Source organism: Stegostoma tigrinum, chromosome 13, assembly GCF_030684315.1.
Source record: "Stegostoma tigrinum isolate sSteTig4 chromosome 13, sSteTig4.hap1, whole genome shotgun sequence".
In the NCBI taxonomy this organism is placed as follows: domain Eukaryota; kingdom Metazoa; phylum Chordata; class Chondrichthyes; order Orectolobiformes; family Stegostomatidae; genus Stegostoma; species Stegostoma tigrinum.
In genome coordinates this window covers 42973901-42995996 of record NC_081366.1, presented here as the reverse complement: position 1 = coordinate 42995996, position 22096 = coordinate 42973901, and the positions used below count along the sequence as shown (strand labels likewise).

The 22096-nt window shown below is 40.1% G+C and overlaps 1 protein-coding gene across 3 annotated transcripts in view; it reads right to left on the bottom strand.

The window, feature by feature from the left end:
* LOC125458525 (glutamate receptor ionotropic, delta-2-like) overlaps positions 1-22096 on the bottom strand; it is a 496301-nt gene that overhangs the window by 24506 nt on the left and 449699 nt on the right. The gene's annotated exons all lie outside the window — the stretch shown is intronic.

The window sequence follows — 22096 nt, the reverse complement described above, 5'->3', positions numbered from 1 at the left end:
AAGAATCCAAAGCCAGCACCTGGTGTATTCAGATTGCTGCTTGTTCGGATCGACCTCCATGTTGGAAAATGTACATGCTCTATTGGCATTGGTGACATGAACCCCATGGTGTATGGGCATTGCCTTCCAATATGTTCTGTGAACCTTCATGATTTGTTTTTGAGCCACTTACAAGATGTTCTGCCCTTTAGTTCTACAAAAATCATGGCAAAGCTGCAGCAAAGACGCTGTGCGCTGTTGTTAGGTTGTAGGATTAGGCTATAACTCAGGACTCTTCACTTGCTGTTACAGCACTTACTGACTCTGAACCACTTGGACATTCACAGTATCTCTGGCTGTCTTTAATTTTTTTGTGTTTTGCCTCCTCAGCTTGAGATATCAGGCACATTTTACTGCAGTCTTCAGTCAAGGCAAGTGGTATAGCATTCACTCAGGAGTCCGCAGCAGAATAAGAGAAGAAAAGGCAACCCTGCCAGTCCTAGTTGTGCTTGGGGTGGTCAGCCAGGATACTCTCTGCGTTAGGAATGAGGAATTGAAGGACAGCTGCACACAATGTGTCTTGACTATTTTGCCCTGTTGTGGGCTCTTTTCCTCCTGAGATGAGAGACAGGCAGGTATTAGGGAGATGAAAATGGGTGGCTGTAGGTAGGGAAATGTCTTGAATCAATGTGTAGGCACCATAGAGAGCATGCACAGTTCGTGCTGACAGGGTTGGACTGGATGTTAGCAAGTTAGGGAAGATGTTGCCAGCAGCAAGGAGAGTGGTAGAGTGTGTGCTTTGATGGGAGGTGGATACAGTTGCAGAGATAGAGTGAGTCTGAAGATATTGAAGAGAAGGTGGTAGTTATGCTAGTGGATTGGAGGAAGTCATTGGTGTTCTTCGTGCAGTGCTAGACATTCCTTCAATTGACTGAAATTGCTTTAAACAAGTGGCAACCTCAGACCAGGCTGGCATGCTTTGGTGCTGTGGCCTCCAATGCTGATCTTAGGCAAGGTGAACGTTCAGGTTGGCAGTGCCACAACCAGCAGTACCTCTAGGAACCTGGTCACAAAGCAGGGCAATGATTTCCCTCTATTTGCCATGTCCAGGGCAAATGTCAGAGACTTTACAGGGCAGCTCTGAACTGACCATATCTGTCTGGGTGCACAAGAGGCTTTTAAAGACGACAAAATGTGGAGCTGGATGAACACAGCAGGCCAAGCAGCATCTTAGGAGCACAAAAGCTGACGTTTCGGGCTTAGACCCTTCATCAGAAAAGGGGGAGGGGGAGATGAAGGGTCTAGGCCCAAAACGCTAGCTTTCCTGTTTCGCCTGTTGTATTCATTCAGCGCCACATTTTGTTATCTCAGATTCTCCAGCATCTGCAGTTCCCATTATCTCTGATACAATTTTAACCTCACTGTGAAGCCTCTTCCAGGGGTGCCTAACCTGAAGAAGTTACCCTTCTCCCTCTGGACAAACCTCAGGAGATCTCTCTCCCACTGCCTCTATCTATCTTCAATTCGTCTCCCCCTCTCCCCTCCCCCTTTTCTGATGAAGAGTCTAGGCCCTAAACATCAGCTTTTATGCTCCTGAGATGCTGCTTGGCCTACTGTATTCATCCAGCCTCATATTTTATTATCTTGGATTCTCCAGCATCTGTAGTTCCTATTATCTCTGATAGACTTTTAAAGATGCTGCTGGCACAAGGGGTGCCAGTGAATTCCAGGATATCTGCTGAGTGGCAAGCTTTTCCAGGAACAGAGTGTGGTAAGATAGGGTAGAACTCAGATGCGACGGACACCATAGAGACATGGTTGATAATTAATTTGGTGATATTTGTAACAGTATGGTGAAAATATGTGAGGCCTCACAGCAAAAAGCCATTCAAATAACTTCAAACAACTCACACTTAACAAAGAAAAATGTTTTTTCTTTGCTCTAATTTTCCTTTTGCCTTTTCTTGCCAGCTTTCAATAATTTTTGTATTCATAATTTCTCTTGCATTTCATGATATTGCTTGACAACAAAAATTATATGATTCAATGATAATCCTATTCTGTGAACTCTGTTGTTTTTCCTATTCTCTCCCTTGTTTTCAGCCAATTAATGCCATTGTTTATCTCTTATGATTTTCCTCTGAAGAACTCTCCAAGTCCATTTAACTGTCTTTTCCCCTCAAACATTACTGACTTTGCTTCAAGCTCTATCTAACTTGGTTTCAGATTTCTATCATTTCATGGTTTTCTTTTTATTCAGAAAACTGTGAAATGATTTGGTTGTCCTCTGTGGTAGGGAAAGGAGACATATTTATTTGTTCCACTTTGATCATCCCCTTGTCAGTTACAGAATTTCAGAAGAAAATGAAAGAAGCAATTAATAGTCATTTTCTTGGATTGTAATTGTTAATATATTTTGTGACAGGATCAAACCTTTTATTTTTCTTGTACAGGATCAAGCCTGCCACTTTCCCTGATCTGTCAACAGTGAAAAGGGAAAGGAACAAAAAAGAACAGATTACATTTAGTAAAATATCTGATACTGTCACTGTCAAGAAGAAAGAAAAGCCTCTTATTTTTGTCTTCTTCACTTCAGCAGACTCAATAGATTTGAAAATTGAATTCATATGTCTAACACCCCAACATCAGGTATTAGTGTTTAATATGTCACTTTCATTTATGTTGCAAATGCATTCTCATCCATGTTATTATGATATTCTGCAGCTTTCACACAACCGAATAATTTAAACGTACAGCTAAAATGTATTTTAGGATACATTTACCTTGTACTTCTTGCTGCGATAAATCTCAGTTTAAAACAAAATTGTAAAATGATCAACTTTTAACATTTAATACAATGTATTGAAATGAGACAGTAAATTAAACTATTTGCACATTACTATCAATTATAGGCACCATGGTGAAAATCTATTATGAGTACATAATGGTCATAATTAGCACTCTGCTCTTGGCATGCTGGCTGGAATGATGTAATCTGCTGCCAAGCGCACTTCCAAAAGACTGGAAATTTTCCTCCCTGCTGATAATAAAGTACAGGCGCTGCCTTTCCTGCAGAGGGCAGACTCCACCGATTGTTACATTAGCATTCTTTCACTCATATCAGAAAACCCAATACACATCTTCCATGAAGTGCATGTGTACATTTTCCTTACTGATTAGAACAATACATTTTATATATAAAATAAAAATTCAGACCATCTACAGGATCGGCTTTAGAACTATCTGCATATTTCTAGCATGCCGACTGAAATTTATTTGCTGTTAAAACTCACTTGCGTTACAATAATGCATTTGTTGTACTTTAACATTTTGCATTCAGGCAATGGAAAGCACTGGCACAAATATTAACTAACAGTGAAAATGCAAAATACATTTTCTAAAGTTAAATTTCAGGGCTTCTCATCAAGGTATTCAGTGCTTTGAAAATTTTTGAACTGATTTCCAGATCATGCCCCCATTCAGTCAGAATGTACCTGTTGGCTTAATTTTACAGGAGGTCACCCTGTAGGGACGATCATCAGCCTAGAGATACAGGAAGGCCAGTCAGAGCAGCTGAAATGAGGCTGACCAACAGCCCAACTGTGAGCTTAGTAGAGATGGCAGCAAAAGACGGAAGTACAATATTAATGATGGGACTGGGAGCAAATCCCTCGTGTCCAGCAATATCTGGTGAATCGTTCTGCAGGTGAAATGGATCCATTTGCAAACCTTTGCAGATGAATGGCCTGAGAATTAACTATTTGGTCATTGCCAGTCGTGGATTTGTATTGCATGGCACCTTGACCATGGTAATAGATAAGCTGCTGTCAAAACAAGAGTATCATGGTCTAATGAAAATATTGCAGTTTTTTTGGAAAATGTGGTTTAATCAACTTAAAAATTAGCTCACCAGTTTATGGTTGCTGCATTGTCAATTAGCACCAAAAACTTAAAAGAGTTGATGTAACACTTTTGTTTTCTAAATTTCCTGAGTTGTTTACCCCCAAACTGTGCCCTTCCTTCTTTCTTTCTTGTCTGGCAGTGCCACTGGAGCGTAACTTGTTCCCACTTTGCTGGGGGCAGGGGTCGTCTGACCAGTCTAATCCCTTCTGGTGTAAGATGGTAGCAGAGTAATAGGGCTGTGTGCGGGATCGTGCCCAGGGCCAATCTGCTCTCATCTGCTTTGCTTCTTTGTTTTAGTTTTGCTGATGCTCTTTCTCCTTTAGGCTATTTTCCTTCCCTTTTGGTCTTTTTATTTTTCTGCGGTGGATTGGTCAGCAGCACCTGCACGGTAGCGAGAGCGGGCCACATGCAGACTGCCCCATGTGGCTTCTCCTGCTGATCTCCAGGTGATAAGTGGCTGGCAGCAGTCAATGTGTTTTCCTGCCAATTAGGGCCGGTGGCAGAAGGAGCAGTGAGGTCATCCTCCTGGCGTTCGGGGCTGGCAGTGATGAGGTTGTCGTTCTCCTGGCACTTAGGACTGGCAGTGGTGATATTGTTCTCCTGGCATTTGGGCTGGCAGCGGTGATGTTGTTGTCCTCCTGGCATTTGGGGCTGGCAGTGGTGGCAGCAAGGCCCCTCCAAAGATTGGGGGCGGCAGTGCTGGAGGCAGCAGACTCTTCAAGATGGCGGCACCAGCAAGGCAACATCTGCTGCTGAAGCAGGACTTGTGTCATGGCAACAGTCTGGTCTGGCAGCAGAACCAGCGACTCTTGGTTATGGGGTGAGTGTGGATTCAGTGGTGTCAGTGAAGCAGGCCCAGTGGCAAACACTGAGGTGAATACTACATTGGTGGGTTGGTGCAGGTGGCATTGAGGTCGTGGAGGTCTCCCTTGGGGCTAGGGGCTGGCCTGGTCTTGATACAACTTTATTTTTGATTCTAAACATGATACTACTTTATTTTTCTAATTTATCCCTATGACGTATAATGCTGGACTATTTTCTTCCACTAATTTGTCTTTGTTTCCTACAAACAGGATCTTAAGTACCTGTACCTAGGGTACTGCTGTACTTCAGATGGTGCAGTAATGCTGCAATTGTAAACCTTTCACTGTATTCATTTGAATACATGTGACAATAAAGCTAATTCAATTCCTGGAGCCACAGACTCTACGAGCGAGTGGGGCAGGTGGTATTTGAGGAGGTGGATTGGTGGCACAATCTCAGTTTTGTCTGCTTTTTCCATTACTTGTGTTTGGCCTTCATACGCTCCACTTGACAACCTTTGAAGTTGCTGGAGCCCTTGTGGATGCCTCTTCTCCAGTTTGTGTGTTCCAAAGGAAATGATTCCCATGTGTCAGCAAGACTGTTGCATTTGCTCAGGGAAGCTTTCAGGATGCCCTTGTAGTATTTCGTCTGCCTTCCTAGTGATCACTTACCATTGCAGAACTTCAAATTGAGCACTTGCTTAGGGAGCCCTGTGGGTGGTTGGAGAATAGTGTGGCCCACCCAACTAGCCATGTTTGATACTGGCCTGGGAGCAGACGCTCACCTTGGTATGCCTGTCTTGCCGGTCGATTTGTTTGATTTTGAGAAGGCCTTTGTGAGATTGAAGAAGATCACGTACAGAGGATGGTACTGTTTGCTTTTAGTTCACTTTTTTTGGTTGGCCACTTGAAATCATGTCTTTGGGGCCTCTCGACGGGCGGAAGCCGCATTGAGACTTGAAAATGCTCTTCAGCTAGTGGGAGGAAGCAAGTGAGAAGCACTCTCATGATGGCATTTCCTGTCGTGCACAGCAGAGAAATCCCTCTGGAATTTCCACATTACAAGCTATCCCCATTCTTGAATTACAGCAAGAATGATGACTTTCCAAAGATTTGAGGTGTCTTTTGTACATGCTCTATGTTTCTGATACAAATGGGGATGATGGCTCTTCTGTCAACTTGGTGCAAGGTTTGAAGCCTCTCACTTTGAACATTCTTCCTTAGGTTTCTGAAGGCTGCATTCGTGTATTGGAGTTGATGTTGGATTTCATTGCTAAAGCCTGCTCATGCTCAGAGTAGCCTCCTGATGTAGGGGAAATGACCTACATTGTCCAGGGACTGACCATGGATTTTGATGGTTGAGGGGACCACGTTGTGTGGCAGGAATAGGCTGGTGGAAAGCCTTTGTTTTCCGGATGTTTAGTTTGAGGCCCATTCTCTCATACCCCTCGGTGAATGTGTCAATGATTATTTGCATCTCAGCCCCTGAGTAAGTACCACAGACAGGCATTGCCTGTGTAGCTCAATGGTATAAGTTGTAGTCATCTTGGAGGTGAAGGTTTAACAGTCTCCCAGTCATCCTGTAGGTTTGCTCCACTGCAGCATGGATCTTCATGGAGATAAGACATAGGAACAGAAATTAGGCCATTCGGCCCATCGAGTCTGCTCCACTATTCAATCATATATGATAAGTTCCTCAACCCCATTCTCCCGCTTTCTCTCCGCAACCCTTGATCCCCTTGATAATCAAGAACCCATCAGGCATGGAGTGCTGCAGAGAGAAAGATGCAGTGTCTTCGCGTGATGACATGACGGTGCTTGACCCCAGTTTGCCTTTGCATTTGTTCTCTGGTGAGCCCATTAGTGAGGATCATGACTTCCATGTCAGTGTGAATCAGGTGGAGAAGGGTGACAGAATTTGAGGGGGCAGCTGAATTTAAAGAAGATATTCTACAAGCCCTCATGGTTGACAGAGTTGAAGGCCTTTGTGAGATTGAAGATGGCCAAGTACAAAAGGTGGCATGCACTTTTCTTGGATTTGTCACACATAATTAATCATGCCCATTGTGTCTCTTGATAGGCAGAAGCTACACTTAGACTCGGGGAGGAGTTCCTTAGCTGCTTGGAGGAGTCGGTTGAAGAGGATTCTTGCTTTCTGTAACGATCAGTAGGGAAATCCCTCTAATTTCCACACATGGACTTGTCTCCTTCGTAGAAGTTGGTCATAATGACAGAATCTCTGAGCTCTCCCAGCATGGTCTCTTCCTTCCAAGTAAAGTGATGAGGTTATGGATTCATCTCAAGAGTGCTTTTCTGCTGTAATTTTGTGCTTCAGCGGGGATTCCATCTGAGCCTGATGCCTTGTTGTTTATCAGCTGTCAGGTGGCTTTTTCAATCATGGCAGGTTGGAGATATGTTGAGATAGTGATGGATAGTGATGGATAGTGTATTGTGGGAGGGTGTCAAGAGTACTTGTGTTGAAGTTTACGTCTTTTGGTTGAGGAGGTCTTCAAATTGCTGTCTAAGATGGGTATTGGCTGCTTTTAGGTCTTTGATGAGTGTCCTTCCATTTTTGGCATGCAGTGAAGTAGGACTTGGACTGTGGATGACCGAGATTGCACAGAGGTAGCTATAAACACCGTGGTTATCAATGAGTTGCTGAGTCTCCTCTTCTCTTTTCACCCACCAGCAATTCTTTAACCTGTGGCTAAATCGCTGTGCAGATAGTGCTAGTAGGTCTGATACATGTCTGGTGAAATTAACCTCATGCTAATACTGTTAAAATGAGTATGACGAACCTGTACAACTGCAGTGAACCCAGCAGATGGGGTTATGCCACAGATCAAAAGACCTGATGAGCTATAATTGTTTTCTACAGAACAATGAATTAAGTTTAGGACTCACAGGCTTTGAAATGCAATGAATGGATGGAAAGTATGACTGAAAACTGACCTCTACATTGAAGAGAAAAAAAATTAGACAGTGCATGTTGAGAGGCTGTTACTTTGCATTTAGTGGTTGCTATTTTCTTAATTTGGGAGAAAAGATGACTTGAAACCACTTCAATGGGTAAATCATAGCCTGTCTTTTATAAGAAAAAAAATACAGTACATTTATTTGAACAAACAAGTGAGTTCTGTTCAATGAAGTAGCAGCACCAGCTCTTACAAAAATGGTGTAAATAGGTTTTTAAACTCTTTTATTGGGGTTCCATGGATATCACACCAAATTTAGGGAAGGGAAGGCCGAAAACCCTGCAGAAATTCATCACTTCCATGTTGAACATTTTGCCAAGATGAAAAATTGCATTGGAAATAAAATTTACTTGGACATACTTACCAACATAATCACCAAGTTTTATTTGTTTTAAAAACAAAAACAAAAAAAAACAAACAAAAAAAATAAAATCGCTGGGAAATTAGAGTGCAAAATATGAATGATGTTGCTCATTGCACTGATGTGCAGCATTTTGTTTATTAACAGTGTCATTTCACAGGCTACCCAGCATTAACTGAGTGTGAAGGAGGAAGCAGTGAAGAAGAAAAAGTTAATTTGTTCATGACACGAATACAAATTTTCAGTTTGCATCAATGTGCAAGATACCATCAGTTTATATCGAGGAAAATGACATGCAAAGGACAAATCATGCTCTGATTTATGTATTAAAGCCTAATTGCAACCAATAAGTGCCCTTTGCATCACAACTGCAAATGTACAATTCAAGCATCAGGCAACAAAAAAGCAAGCTCGCAGGGAAAAGCAAACTGATTGTAAAAACTGCTTTCAGTATGCGAAGACAAAAAGATTAGTGAAGACAAATATAGGTTCTTTGCAGTCAGAAACAAGGGAAGTTATAATGGGAAATAAAGGATGGTGGACCAATTAAATAAATAGTTCTGTCTTCACATGGCAGAACACAAATAACAGCCCAAAAATATTAAAGAGCATAGTGTCCATTGAGAGGGAGTAAGTATTTGTATGGTGTTGTGAAAATTGCTGGGATTTTAGACCCATAAATACCAGGAGCTCAATTATCTACATCTCAGAATACATACGAAAGATGCCCTTGATATAATGGATGCATTGGTGGTCATCTTTCAAGATTCTCTGGATGCTGCAACAATTCCTATGAATTGCAAGATACTAATGTAATTTCATTAATTTAAAAGATAAAGGAGACAGAGAGAAAACAGGAATTTCAGACCTGTTTGCCTGACAAAAGTAGTGGTGAAAATGCTGGAAACCATTCTAAAAGATTTAGTAGTAGAGAACTTGAAAAACAGTTACAGGATTAGATAGAGCATGCATTTATGAAAGGTAAATCACGCTTAACAAATCTACTGGAATTTGTTATCAACACAGACTGGGTAAGGGGGAACCAGAGGATTGGTTTACGTGGACTTTCAGACCAGTTTTGATGAGGTCCCATATGAGTGATAAGCATGTACAAGAAAAGCACATAGAATCCTTAGTGTGGGAGCAGGTCATTAGGCCTTGACCCTCAAAGAGCATCCTGCCTACATCTACACCTTATCCTGTAACCCTGCATTTGCCATGACTACTCCTTCTAACCTACATATTTCTCGACACTATTGACAACTATAGCATGGCCAATCCTCCTGACCTGCACATCTTTGTACTGTGGGAGGAAATCAGAGTACCCAGAGGAAATCCACACAGACATAGGGAGTTTGTGCAAACTCCACACAGGCAGTTGTCAGAGGATGTCAGAGGTCCCTGGTGTTGTGAAGTAACAATGATATTCACTGAGCTACCATGTCACCCACATAGGATTGGGCTAGTGTACTGCCATGGATAGAAAACTGATTGGTAGGTAGGAAGCAGAGAGTAGGAATAAATATGTCTTACTCCAAATTGCAGGTAGTGACTTGTGGAGGAGATAGTAGGAACTGCAAATGCTGGAGAATCTGAGATAACAAGGTGTAGAGCTGGATGAACACAGCAGGCCAAGCAGCATCAGAGCAGCAGAAAGTCTGGCATTTCAGGCCTCAACCCTTCTTAAGAAATCCTTGATTTAGGCCTGAAATGTCAGCCTTCAAGCTCCTTTGTTGCTACTTGGCCTGCTGTGTTCATCCAGCTCTACACCTTGTTAGCTCAGTGATTAGTGGAGTTCTGTAAGGATCGGTTCTTGGACTCCAGCTGTTCACAATATATATTAATGATTTAGTTGAGGGAACTAAATGTAATATGTCCAAGTTTGTAAACAACACAAAGTTGGTTGGGAGGGTGAGCTATGATGAGGATGTAGAGATGTTTAGTGTGACTTGGACAAGATGAGTGAGTGGGCAAATACATAGCAGATGAAGTAGAATGTGAATAAATGTGAGGTTATCTATTTGGGTATCAAACACAGAAAGGCAGATCATTATTGGAGTGGTAGATTGGGTGATGTGGATGTGCAATGAGGCCTGGGTGCAGGGCAGCAGCTAGTGAAGATGACAAATTGTATTTTGACCTTCATAGCAATGAGATTTGAGTGCAGGAGACGGGATGTCTTTCTGCAATTGCACAGGATCTTGGTGAGATCACACCAGTAGTATTATGTGCAATCTTCTTCTCCATCCGTGAAAAAGGGTGTTCTGATTTTGGAGAGAGTGCAACAAAGATGTACCACACCAATTTCTGGGATGACAGGACTGATATATGGAAACTACATCGGTGAGGACTATATTAATTGAAGTTTAGAAAAATGACGATGTATCTCAGAAACCTATAAAATTCTAACAGTGCTAGATGAGGCAAATACAGGAAAGATGTTTCTGATGACCAGGGAATCCAGAAATAGGAGTCACAGTTTAAGGATACAAGGGTAGGCTATTTAGGACTAAATGGAGTGGCATGGTGGCTCAGTGGGGAGCACTGTTGCCTTGCAGTACTCAGTTCAATTCAACCCACGGGTGACTGTTTCCACGTGGAGTTTGCACATTCTTGCCCTGCCTGTGTGGGTTTCCTCTGGGTGCTCCGGTTTCCTTCCACAGTCCAAAGATGTGCAGTTTAGGTGGTTTGGCCGTGCTAAATTGCCCAGTATCTCGGGAGGTATAGGCCAGGTGGACTAGCCATGGTAAATGCAGGGTTATGGGGTGGTGGGATGTTGGATCTGGGTGGGATGTCTTTGAAAGGTCAGTGTGGAGTCAATGTGCTAGATAGCCTGCCTCCACGAAATAGGGATTTGATCTTATGAGGAGAAATTTCTTCACCCAGAGATTGATGAGCCTGTGGAATCCTCTGCCAGAGAAAGGAATTGAGGCCTAAATAATGAAGGTTTTCACTAAGATCTCAGGTTCTTAGAATGCATTGTTAGGTTATGTAGAGAAGGTTGGAGCAGGGTACTGAAATGGATGTTCAGCCATCATCATATTGAATGGGGGAGCAATCTTGAAAGGGCTGAATGGTATAGTCCAACTCCTATTTCCTCAGTTTCTATTAACATTTTGTCTATTGCACCGGAGGTTACTGGCATTTGTGGGTAAACAATCAGCTTCATGATTCTTAATTCTACAGATTGGTTGAGATTCAGTACTAATTCCTTTTAACCATGATAGAATTCTAGTATTCAGGAATGAGAAAGATTCCTTTGTTGTTCTGTTTCCTTGTTAACTGGTTTAAGCCCTCGAAATGCATAGGAATTTTAACAGTAACACGGGGTGAATAAAAGATCATTCATTAACTGAGAGCATCGTAACACAATTAATTCTCAAAACCAGGCTAGGACAAATGGCAGCATTCAGTCTCACTAGTCCATGCCAGTAGAGTTGAAACTGTTTTTAACTTTTGTCTTTGTGTGCTCTTCTATGAGAAAAACAATTGGGGAGTTGACTGCAGTTGGGGAGGTTCGGTATTGTGCACTAATCATTAGCTCCTTGTTATAATTACGGTCAGAAATATCACATTTAATGTGAATGAAGTGGCTTCAGACACTTTTACATATTATATAACAGTAGCCTCTCACTCTCTTGGGCAGTCACCTACAATCTGTAGCCACTCTTAATCCTTATCAGTACTTTAAAAAAAAGACATTTTAATATTACAAGTTAAAAAATGTCCACTGTATTGTAGGGTTCTGACCTGTTATTATAATAAATACCCCACACTTTCATATTATTAACTTAAGTAAAGATCAATTGCCCTCTGGTATACATATTAAGTATGACCTAAAATAGAGATCTCTTTAACCTCAGATGCCTCTGCATCAAAGCCAAACTCACCACCACACATATGTAGTATATAGCTTTTGAATGATTACAATGTCATTCACTCTGCCCATTCTAAAACAAATTGCAGGCTACTCATGATCTCTTCAAATCTACATACAATGAACTCAGCCTGTCCTTGAACATTGCCAAACCAATCTACACCTGTTCAGAAGCACGACAAACATATCTCAAAACTTAGTGGCCATCTCCCTCAAAAGGCCACCATTAAGGAGAAGATCCAACACTGGATCAGCTTGTATCAGCTCAGTCTTTTGCAGTCTATGGCATTTCATCAGTGATGCCTCTGCAAACCTCCAGATTTAATGTTAGGAATGCCAAGCAAATGCTCACGTTCTTCTTGAAGTCAGTCCACAAGCAGTCTTGCAAAACTCCGGCGAACATCAACGTTGTTGGATTAGATCTTTCTCGTCAAATCATGTTTCCTGAAAACTCAAATGGCCAGCGTTCCGGGGAGGATATAGAAAATGCTTCAGAGAAAATCTGAAGCTCTTGGTGAAGCAATGACTACAATGGAATTAATGACTGGGAGTAGGTTTGTAACAACACTTAAAATGGTGATAACTCTGTCCAGCAAGCTGTATCATGTTTTGAGTCACAACTTCTTAATGATGAGGCAGGGAAGCAGCAGAGAAAGAAGGAAAAGGAAACAAATCCAAAAATTCAGGTCATACTACTTTGTGGGATATTATGTCCCATGTGCTAGAAGATGGGATATCTGGAATTGGCCTGTTAAGTCATATGAAAATTTAGAGCAGAAACGGATGATCCTGGGTAGACATAATCTTTGGATTGAAGAACAGCCACTGTTACCAGAAAGTGCCATTTGATAGCATTGTCAATTTACAGACTTTCAGAGTAGACTAATGGCTTAGTAATTGGATGGATTAGATTCCACTTGCATTTTGTAGTGGACATATCTTCAATATTTTTGGGTAGATGTCAATGTTCTTTGAAATTATGATGTTATGATTATTTCAGAAACCTGGCTCAAGGAAAAACAGTTCTTGGTGTTAAACATTTCTGTACATAAATTGTTCAAGAAAGGAAAGAAAGATGGATGAGTTTTGATATTGGTGAAAGAGAGTTGAAGTTGTATGAGGAGAATGCCCTATAGGGTTTAAGGGCAGAATCAATTTGGTTAGAGTTGAAGAAGCAAAAAAAAAGGAACAATCACATTGCTCAGTGTAGCCCAGTCCACAAAGTAAGTGGGAAGGATGTTGAGTAACAAACTAAAAAGGAAAATACAGCGTGCAAATATTGTAGGAAAATTATATGGTGTATTTAATTATCTGGATATAGACTGGATGTAGTATAGATACAAAGTAATATACGCATTCCCAGGAATGGATTCTGGAAGATTTACCAAAGCAGAATATTTGCACTACAATGAGAAAGGAGGAACTGTGAGTCCTGGTTCTTGAGAATGAGATGTAGCAAGTAGATCAAATAACATTGAGTAATGATTCAGAGGACAGTGATCATTGTATATTTGAGTTTAAGTTAAAGACAGCAACAATGCTATGGCCATCATTGAGACATGGTTGCAAGAGGATCAGGGTTGGGTATGAAATATCCCAGGATACATGTCCTGTTGAAAGGGCAAGCAGGTAGATGGCAGGGTTGGGGTGTTGTCTTGTTAACAAGAAATTATATAAATCAATAGCAAGAAGTGATATATGGTTGGAAGACATAGAATCTGTGTGGGTAGTGTAGCGGAACTGCAAAGGAAAACAGGCCCTGATGGGAGTTGTGTGCAGGCCTCCTAGCAGTAATCAGGATGTTGGCAGAAAATACATCAGAAGATAGAAAAGGCAGGAAAAGAAAAACACTATTACAATAATCATGGACGACTTCAATATGCAGGTGGAGTGGGAAAATAATGTTGGTAGTGGAATCCACAAAAATAGAATTGAATAGAACAGAGATAGAATAGAACAGAAATTTATCAACACATACTTTTACATAAAAAATACTGTGAAAAGTTTTATAAGTCTTCCACTACAGTGCCGACATCAATGGCAGAAGTCAAACATAATAATTTTAAAAAATAAAATTAAGATAACATTCAGTTAAAAGCTGGGCTCGAGAAAGCTGATTTAGGAACGATGGAATACCCTGAAGATGCAGCTGGGGCAACAGTAATATTCCAACATGAGAATCACCGAACTCCTGAAATTCCGGGCCAAAAACCTGCACCAAAGAAAACCACCATGCGAGGCCAAGACTGCCACTGCTGAATGAGACTGCCTGCCAGACTGTTGGAATACCTGGACACCAAAGATGAAGGAGACCTCCACACAGGGACAAAACCTTCATGCCAGGCTAAGAACCGCACACTAGTATAAAGACTGCCACACTGAGACAAGACCACCAGACTGGGATCCCACCACATCTGGAGACTGCCACACCAGGGGACCACCACACCAGGCTGAGACCACATTTCTTCTCCAGACCCCTGGGCTTAGCTGGACCCTTGGCCTAGCTCCTGAGTCTGTGGTGGAGTAGTCAGCCCGAGATCCGTCACTGACTTGCTGGGAGACCCCAGGTCGAGGTGGAGCTGTGTCCGGCGCATCCTGGTGGTTTTGATGCTGCTGCCAGAGGCTTAAAAGAAAGCAAAATGAAGGGAAAAGATAAAGAAAAAAGAAGAGCAAAAGTAAAAAGAAGAAAAAAGAAAGAAAATGAAAGCTGATGGGAGCAAATGAGCCATTGGCTCAGCCCCCTTACTCTGCTGCTACCTTGTCCAAAAGGAATTTGTGGAATGTGTGGAATGTCAGCAAAATGATTTTTTCCCCATCTAGGAACAAGCAATTCTGGATTTGGTGATAAGTAATGAGGTAGCCTTAATTAGGGAGCTTAGGTGAAGGCACTGTGGGGTGATTGGGCAGTGACCATAATATAGAGTCATTCAGTCATAAAGTCTTACAGCATGGAAACAGACCCTTCCGTCCAATTCATCCACGCTGAACAAATATCCTGAATAAATCTAGCCCCATATGCCAACATTTAACAATCTGTAACCTTTTCTATTCATATACCAACCCTGGTGCCTTTTAAATGTTGTAGTTGTACCAGCCTCCACCACCTCCTCTGGTAGCTCATTCCACAAAAGTACCACCATCTGTGTGAAGAAGTTGTCCCCTAGGTCCCTTTTACATTTTTTCCCCTCTCACCTTAAACCTATGGTCTCTAGTTTTGGACTCCCCCACCCTGGGGATGAGACCTTGTCTATTCACCCTGTCCATGCCCCTCATGATTTTATAAACCTCTGTAAGGTCACCCCTCACCCTTGGAGGAGGCCCAGAGGAGGTTCACAAGAATAAACTTGAGAATGAAGGGCTTGTCATTTGAGGAGTGGTTGAGGACTCCAGGTCGGTGTTGAATGGAGTTTAGAAGGATGAGGGCGATCTCATGTAAACTTAGAGAGTACTGAGAGGCCTTGATGCAGTGGACGTGGAGAAGATGTTTCCACTGATAGTTCATGGGGAAGGGACGATCCTTTAGAACTCGGATGTGGAGGAATTGTTTTCAGGGGTGGTTAATCTGTGAAATTCTTTGCAGGAGAAGGCTGTGGAGGCCACGCCATTAAGTGTATTTAAGATAGAGATTGGCAAGTTCTTGATTAGTGAGAGGATAAAATATTACAAGGAGAAGTCAGGAGCATGGAGTTAAGAATTACATCAATCATGATTGAAAGGTGGAGAAGACTCAATGGATCGAGTGGCCTTATTCTGCTCCTACGTCATATGGTTTTACAGTTTAGCACAATGATGAAAAAGGACAATGAGCAATCCACACACAGAAAAATTAACACATAACTTCAAAGAGGCAAGAATGGAGCTGAGCCAGGTAGACTGGAGACAAAAATCTGTTATGAGATGTGCCTTTAAGAAAGATTTGTTCTGTCATATTTCATTTGGAAGCATACATTGTAAACTTGGAGTTGCCTGTTCTGAGCCGAGCTGGCATTTTCTTTTTGAAAAGCTGGAACAGTAAAAACAACATGAACGGGGTGGGGTCAAGCTCCCATGGATCAGGATTTTTATTTCAGCTTTCAATAGTTGTTGGGATCTTGAAGATGGATGTGGAAGCTTTTATTTCCTCTCTCGTTTGCAGTTAAATGTGTGGCTTTTCTTCCTGCTGCTGGAATTCCATATGAGACAGTCTGTTTTGCTGAATTTGCCTTTGCCCATGGTGCATTTATGGGATGCTACTACATTGGATCATTTGCTATTTAGTAGTTAAATAATCTATTATTCTGTTAAGTTTTCCAATAGAGTTATTGGAAATACTATTCCCATTTTTCTTTCCTTTGTATTTTAACTACAGTGTGAAATTAAAGTGTGTTTTGCTTCAAGCCTTGTATTTTGACCAGTGAAATTGCATCTGGAGCACAATGCCTTGCCCTTGCCACTAAAAAAGTGAGAAAAAGTTGGGTCTTCTTCTTAAATGTAGTTTAAGGGGGTTAGTCTGGTACAGAACAAAATGTAGCTAAAGAGTGTAGCTGAATAGTGGGTTACCTTCAAAAAGGGATTACTTGGACCAGAAGCTACGCTCTCTCAAAAGAAAAAGGTAAGGCAAACAAATCCAGAGTTCGCTGGATGAAAATGAAGATAGAAATGAATATAAAGAAGAATGTCCTTATGCCTGGCAGAAAGTACAATTGAGAAGAGGCTGAATCCAGAAGGTTCAAAATTGATGCAGAAATATTGAATAGACAGTCTGTAGTTAAATTTAAGTAGGCCAGTAATAGAGGAGTTGCATCCAAGAATATTGAAGGAAGTGAGAATGGAAATAACAGAGGCATTTTTTTTTTCCAGTTTTCTTTCGATTCATGGATCGTGGCAAAAAGTTTGAAAAATTGCAACATTGCTACTTTTGTTAATAAAAAGGTGAAGGATAAGCTGATCACTTTCAGACCAGTTAGATTAACTTTGGCGCTAGGGAGCTTTCAGGTAAAATAATTCATGATTATTAGAATAAATCATGTGGACTATTTGAGTTAATTGAATTTCTGAAGGGAAATTTATGCTTATTCAACTTGCTGAAAAGGCAACAAAGAAGGTTTATAATGGCATTTCTGCTGATGTGGTTTACATGGACTATCAAATGTTGTTTGAAACAGTGTTATACAACAGATTTGGGAGCCAAATAAGAGCTGATCGAATAAATGAATGGTAGTAATATAGATGCAAAATTGGCTGAGTGATCACAAACAGAGAATAATGATCAGTGGATTTTTTTCAGGTTGAAGGAAGATTTGCAGTGGAACACCCAGGGGTTGGTATTGGGACCTTTGATTTTCCTGGTATAAGTTAATGATATAGACATTGACAGACAGAGGAGGTCTAAGTTTGTGAGCAATCAAAAGCCTGCAGTCATTGTAAACTTTCAACAGGATGCTGCAGAACTTCAAAAATCAATTGACAAGTGGTGGAGTGGGCAGATAGGTGGCAGATTAAATTCAATGCAGAGAAATGTGAACGGATACATTTTGGTAGAAAGAAAATGGAGAGATAGTACAAACCGAAAGGTGCAGACCTCAAGCAGATGTGCATTTGTATTATCAAATGATTCTTATGCTGAGCTGTTTCCTGTGTTAATAAGCCATAAAGATGGCTGGCAATTAGCAGTACTGGCATTACACTTTTTTAAAAAATAACAGAAACTGCTCTTGTTTTTGCCATTCTCCCTATCAGGAGGGCCATTTGTTTCTTACTTAAAAACGAGCAATCTATCCTTTCACAATTCAATCTATGAACTTAGAAGAAAAAAAAATTCCAGTGTGCATGCACAAGTTACAATTACAAACAAACTACATACATGTTAGTTCTAATGACACCAAATAGGCGTCAAAAATAACCTAGCAGCTACATCTGTTAAAAGTTATGCCTGAGGTATCTGGGCAACAGTTGCTATGGTGTTTCAGAAGCTCAATAAGAAACAGTTTGAAAGAAAATGTTAGTGATTGAAAAGCAAAGGATGTATTATGTGAACAGAAAATTCTGACTCAGTTCTGATTTTAGTTGTTAGCTAAGATTGAGACTCAGAGACAAAAGCAAATTATTGACCTTGTTTAAAACCTGAGTGGCAGAAAACAGCAAGAAGGGATAATAGGTAGGTATTGTATTTGCGAGAATATTTCTAGCTCTGTCCGACAGGATTTGAGTTGGGGACTGAACTATTCATTGTATTTATTAATCACTCAGACAATGGACGAACAGCCCATAACCAAATTTGCTTGTGATACAAAGAGAGCCTGTATTGAAAGCACTAGAGATAGAAGAATAAAATTAAAGAGAGGTATTAATAGATTAAGTGAATGAGTGAAACTGTGGAATTCAACATAGGCAAATGTGAGATAATCCAATCTGAAATAAAAAGGTTCTTCTGGATGGTGAGAAACCAAAGAGATTTCTGTCTTCATACAAACAGACCTTTGAAATACTTGCAAAATAGGTACATATCACAAAAGATTAATGAAATTCTGGCCTTCATACATAGAGGTCTAGAATGCAGAGCACATAGAAATCCTATTTTTAGCCATAATAACAGCAACACAGACTACAACTGGAGTACTCTGGGCAGTTTCAGCAACCATGTTATCATCCTCATAGACAATGCTATCTTTATAAAAAAAACAGAAATTTGTACCTTAACAAATAATTGTAAGCATAATATAATAGGATTTCAAATTTTAAGATTTCTACTGTAACAAACAGGCTCAAAGCACTATTGACTAAATTCTATTTTTGAAGGAACTTGTATTTTAAACTGTAGGACTTTTAACAGGACCAAAATCCCATTCCACAGTATCAGGAGCCATTGCAAAGCGATTTTCTGCACTTGAGGATTTGTTTCCTTCCTTTTCCAAGTCTGGTAATTCTTAACTGTTGAACTGTGTTTTGCGATGAAGGCTTCCTTTGCTGCAATCTGTATTATCTTCCAACGTTGTTTCAAATCCTAACAAATTTGGTCTTTCTAATCCAAAATGAATCATATTTGCATGCTAATGCAGTGAACCACAGAGATGTCAGCCTCTGGCTGCTCCTGATTTTCTGGATCATGCCAATCTGTCCATGTTTTCAGGAGTATTTTAGAAATCCTCTCCTCCCAAAGGTTACCTCTACGGCAAGGTGAATCACATTTATCTTGTTTCAAAGTTTAATCTCTGATTAGCTATCTGTGAGACTGCAGCTCTATTTTCTTGGAAGGATATGGATAGTTTAAAATATTACTGTTTACAAATCCACACTCTCAACACTTATCTGGGAGTTTGAAAACTAATACCTTAACCATTGTAAACAGATGCTTCTGCCATTGTCTTTAAATGTGAATATTGTATACCTTCTGTCCAGCAAAACAATCTGGGCCCCCCATCTAATCCTTAACAGCTCCACCACACAGGCTTCTTCTTAGGCCAACTTTAAAACAGAACATACTTTGGCAATTTCTCACATTCCTTGACAGTGTTACAGCTGTACCTGAAAAGCTTGGCAAGGATCACAGTTAATTGTAGACCACAAATACAGGTCAAGATGGGTTCTGTACTTTAAAAATTTTCAGAGCACGAATATGTCATTAAGACTAAATCTTTAATGAATTAAAAGGTGAGTGTTTGCATTGTGGCAGTCCTTCTTGTAAGAAAACCAATCAAATAAAATTGGAATGTGCAGTTTTAGACTATGAACCCAGTGAACCCTAATATCATGCTTGCAATGACCCGGATGCTAATTCTGATGTCTGGATGGAAAAGAGTCAGAAATGTAAGGAATTCTGGCAGGGGAGAAGATATCAGGACACCCTACAGCAACTTGAAATATTTACCAAATGTAGTCACTTCTGTAATAATAAATAAAAGCACAATTTACACACCCACAAACAACAACTTGATAGTCATCAGTCAATTTACTTTTGTGATTTTGGTTAAGGGATAAACATTGGCTGGGACAGCATACAGAATTTCTTTACTCTTCTTCACAGTCATGGTATGATATTCATTTGCATCCAATTAATACAACAAAGATAGCCTACGTTATTATTTCATCTGAAATATGACACCTTTTATTGTGTAGCAGTTTCTCAATAGCTTTTTGGAATGGTCAACAGACATTCAAGATTCTGGAGTGCAGATCTGAGTTTATAGCTTTTTGGAATGGTCAACAGACATTCAAGATTCTGGAGTGCAGATCTGAGTTTATAGCTTTTTGGAATGGTCAACAGACATTCAAGATTCTGGAGTGCAGATCTGAGTTTATAGCTTTTTGGAATGGTCAACAGACATTCAAGATTCTGGAGTGCAGATCTGAGTTTATAGCTTTTTGGAATGGTCAACAGACATTCAAGATTCTGGAGTGCAGATCTGAGTTTATAGCTTTTTGGAATGGTCAAGAGACATTCAAGATTCTGGAGTGCAGATCTGAGTTTATAGCTTTTTGGAATGGTCAAGAGACATTCAAGATTCTGGAGTGCAGATCTGAGTTTATAGCTTTTTGGAATGGTCAACAGACATTCAAGATTCTGGAGTGCAGATCTGAGTTTATAGCTTTTTGGAATGGTCAAGAGACATTCAAGATTCTGGAGTGCAGATCTGAGTTTATAGCTTTTTGGAATGGTCAAGAGACATTCAAGATTCTGGAGTGCAGATCTGAGTTTATAACTTTTTGGATCGAGGCCAATTTGTTGCTGCAGTAATTTCTGCTGTAGAAACTGCGGCGAGGTTAAACTGAATGGTTGCCACCATTCTCCTTATAATTTGCATTTGGGCCTGATACACAGAAATAAACTTTTCTTGCCAGTGTTAAAACTACTCTGAAAAATTCAAGTTAATATTTAAAAGTGTCCTTGTGTTTAAAGTTAGATTTTTTCAGGAAGGTGGTAAATCAGTGAAAAAAAAATTACACAATGGATGAAATTTAAAAGTTATGTCCAACCCATTTCAGAAATAGTTCTGCATACCTTCATAGAATATAAAAATGCTAATTATTAATTCATATTGACTTTTCACATCAAATAAATAATTTCATGACATACAATTGTTATTGCCATTAATGGCACTACCTTTCAACAAAATGCTCACCACTCCTATATTGACGTTCCTTTCCTAATGCCGTATTCCTGATACCCTCAGTGTCCAAATGTTTATCGATTTTAACCTTGACTACATTAACTCTGGATAGAAAATTTCAAAGAATCAATAACTCTCTAAGCAAAGGGAGTTCATTGTAGGTTAGCTTTTGTTCTTCTAGTGACAATCCTGTATGATTCTTGCTGGAGATTTGCAGAACCCGAATGCACAATCTTTCACTGCCTATGCTTGAAATTATTGGCTTAACATTCATCAAAGTGGGGCTCACAGACATGTAGGAAATTCTTGCCAACTGCAGTCTGATGAATGTTTTGTAGAAATTGAGAATGCTCCCTGTCATCCTTTTCAAGAATCCCTTTGATAAAATTCAGAATCTTTTCTACTTTTTTGATAGCATTTTCCACCTACACTCATACTCACTTTTCCCAAGGGAAAGACAGGAGTTACCTATTGCCTGCCCAGTATTAATACCGGTAACAATGTTTACTTGAAGTCACTAAAGTTGCAGGAAGAGTAGAAAATACTGCTAACCATAATGATGGGCAATCCTAGTATAATACAGAATGATGAAATTCAAAAATATGAACCTGAATATATGTCTTAGTATATTTTTTCCAGGTTTTTTTTGGGAATGCTCCATATCTTTGTAAGGCTTTTTTGGTAGATATTTACTATTGCAAGCTTCAATAAAACCACCTTGGATGTTGATGGAATAAAAGTATTATCTTTAGTTAATGCAAATAATTAAGTAAACATGAGCTTCTTGGATAAGTTCTCTCATGGAATCCCAAAATCAGTTCACTGACATCTTCCTTTATTCATAAAATCCAATGGCTTAAACCAGTAGAAGTGTCCACAGAAATTATTAATGACAATTTTATACTCTATGAGAGGTGAAATTGAATAAGTTGTTTAATGTATAACCTGTTTCCTGATTGCTCATTCATGACTAGCAATATAAAAAATGATTTCTTGGTAGATTCATTGTTAATGCTTTCAGACAGCTGAAATTAAACAAAAAGACATCGTGCCTCCTCATTATAAATGTAAGCAACCTGATGTTCTAAGCAACCTTTGTATTCACTTTCATG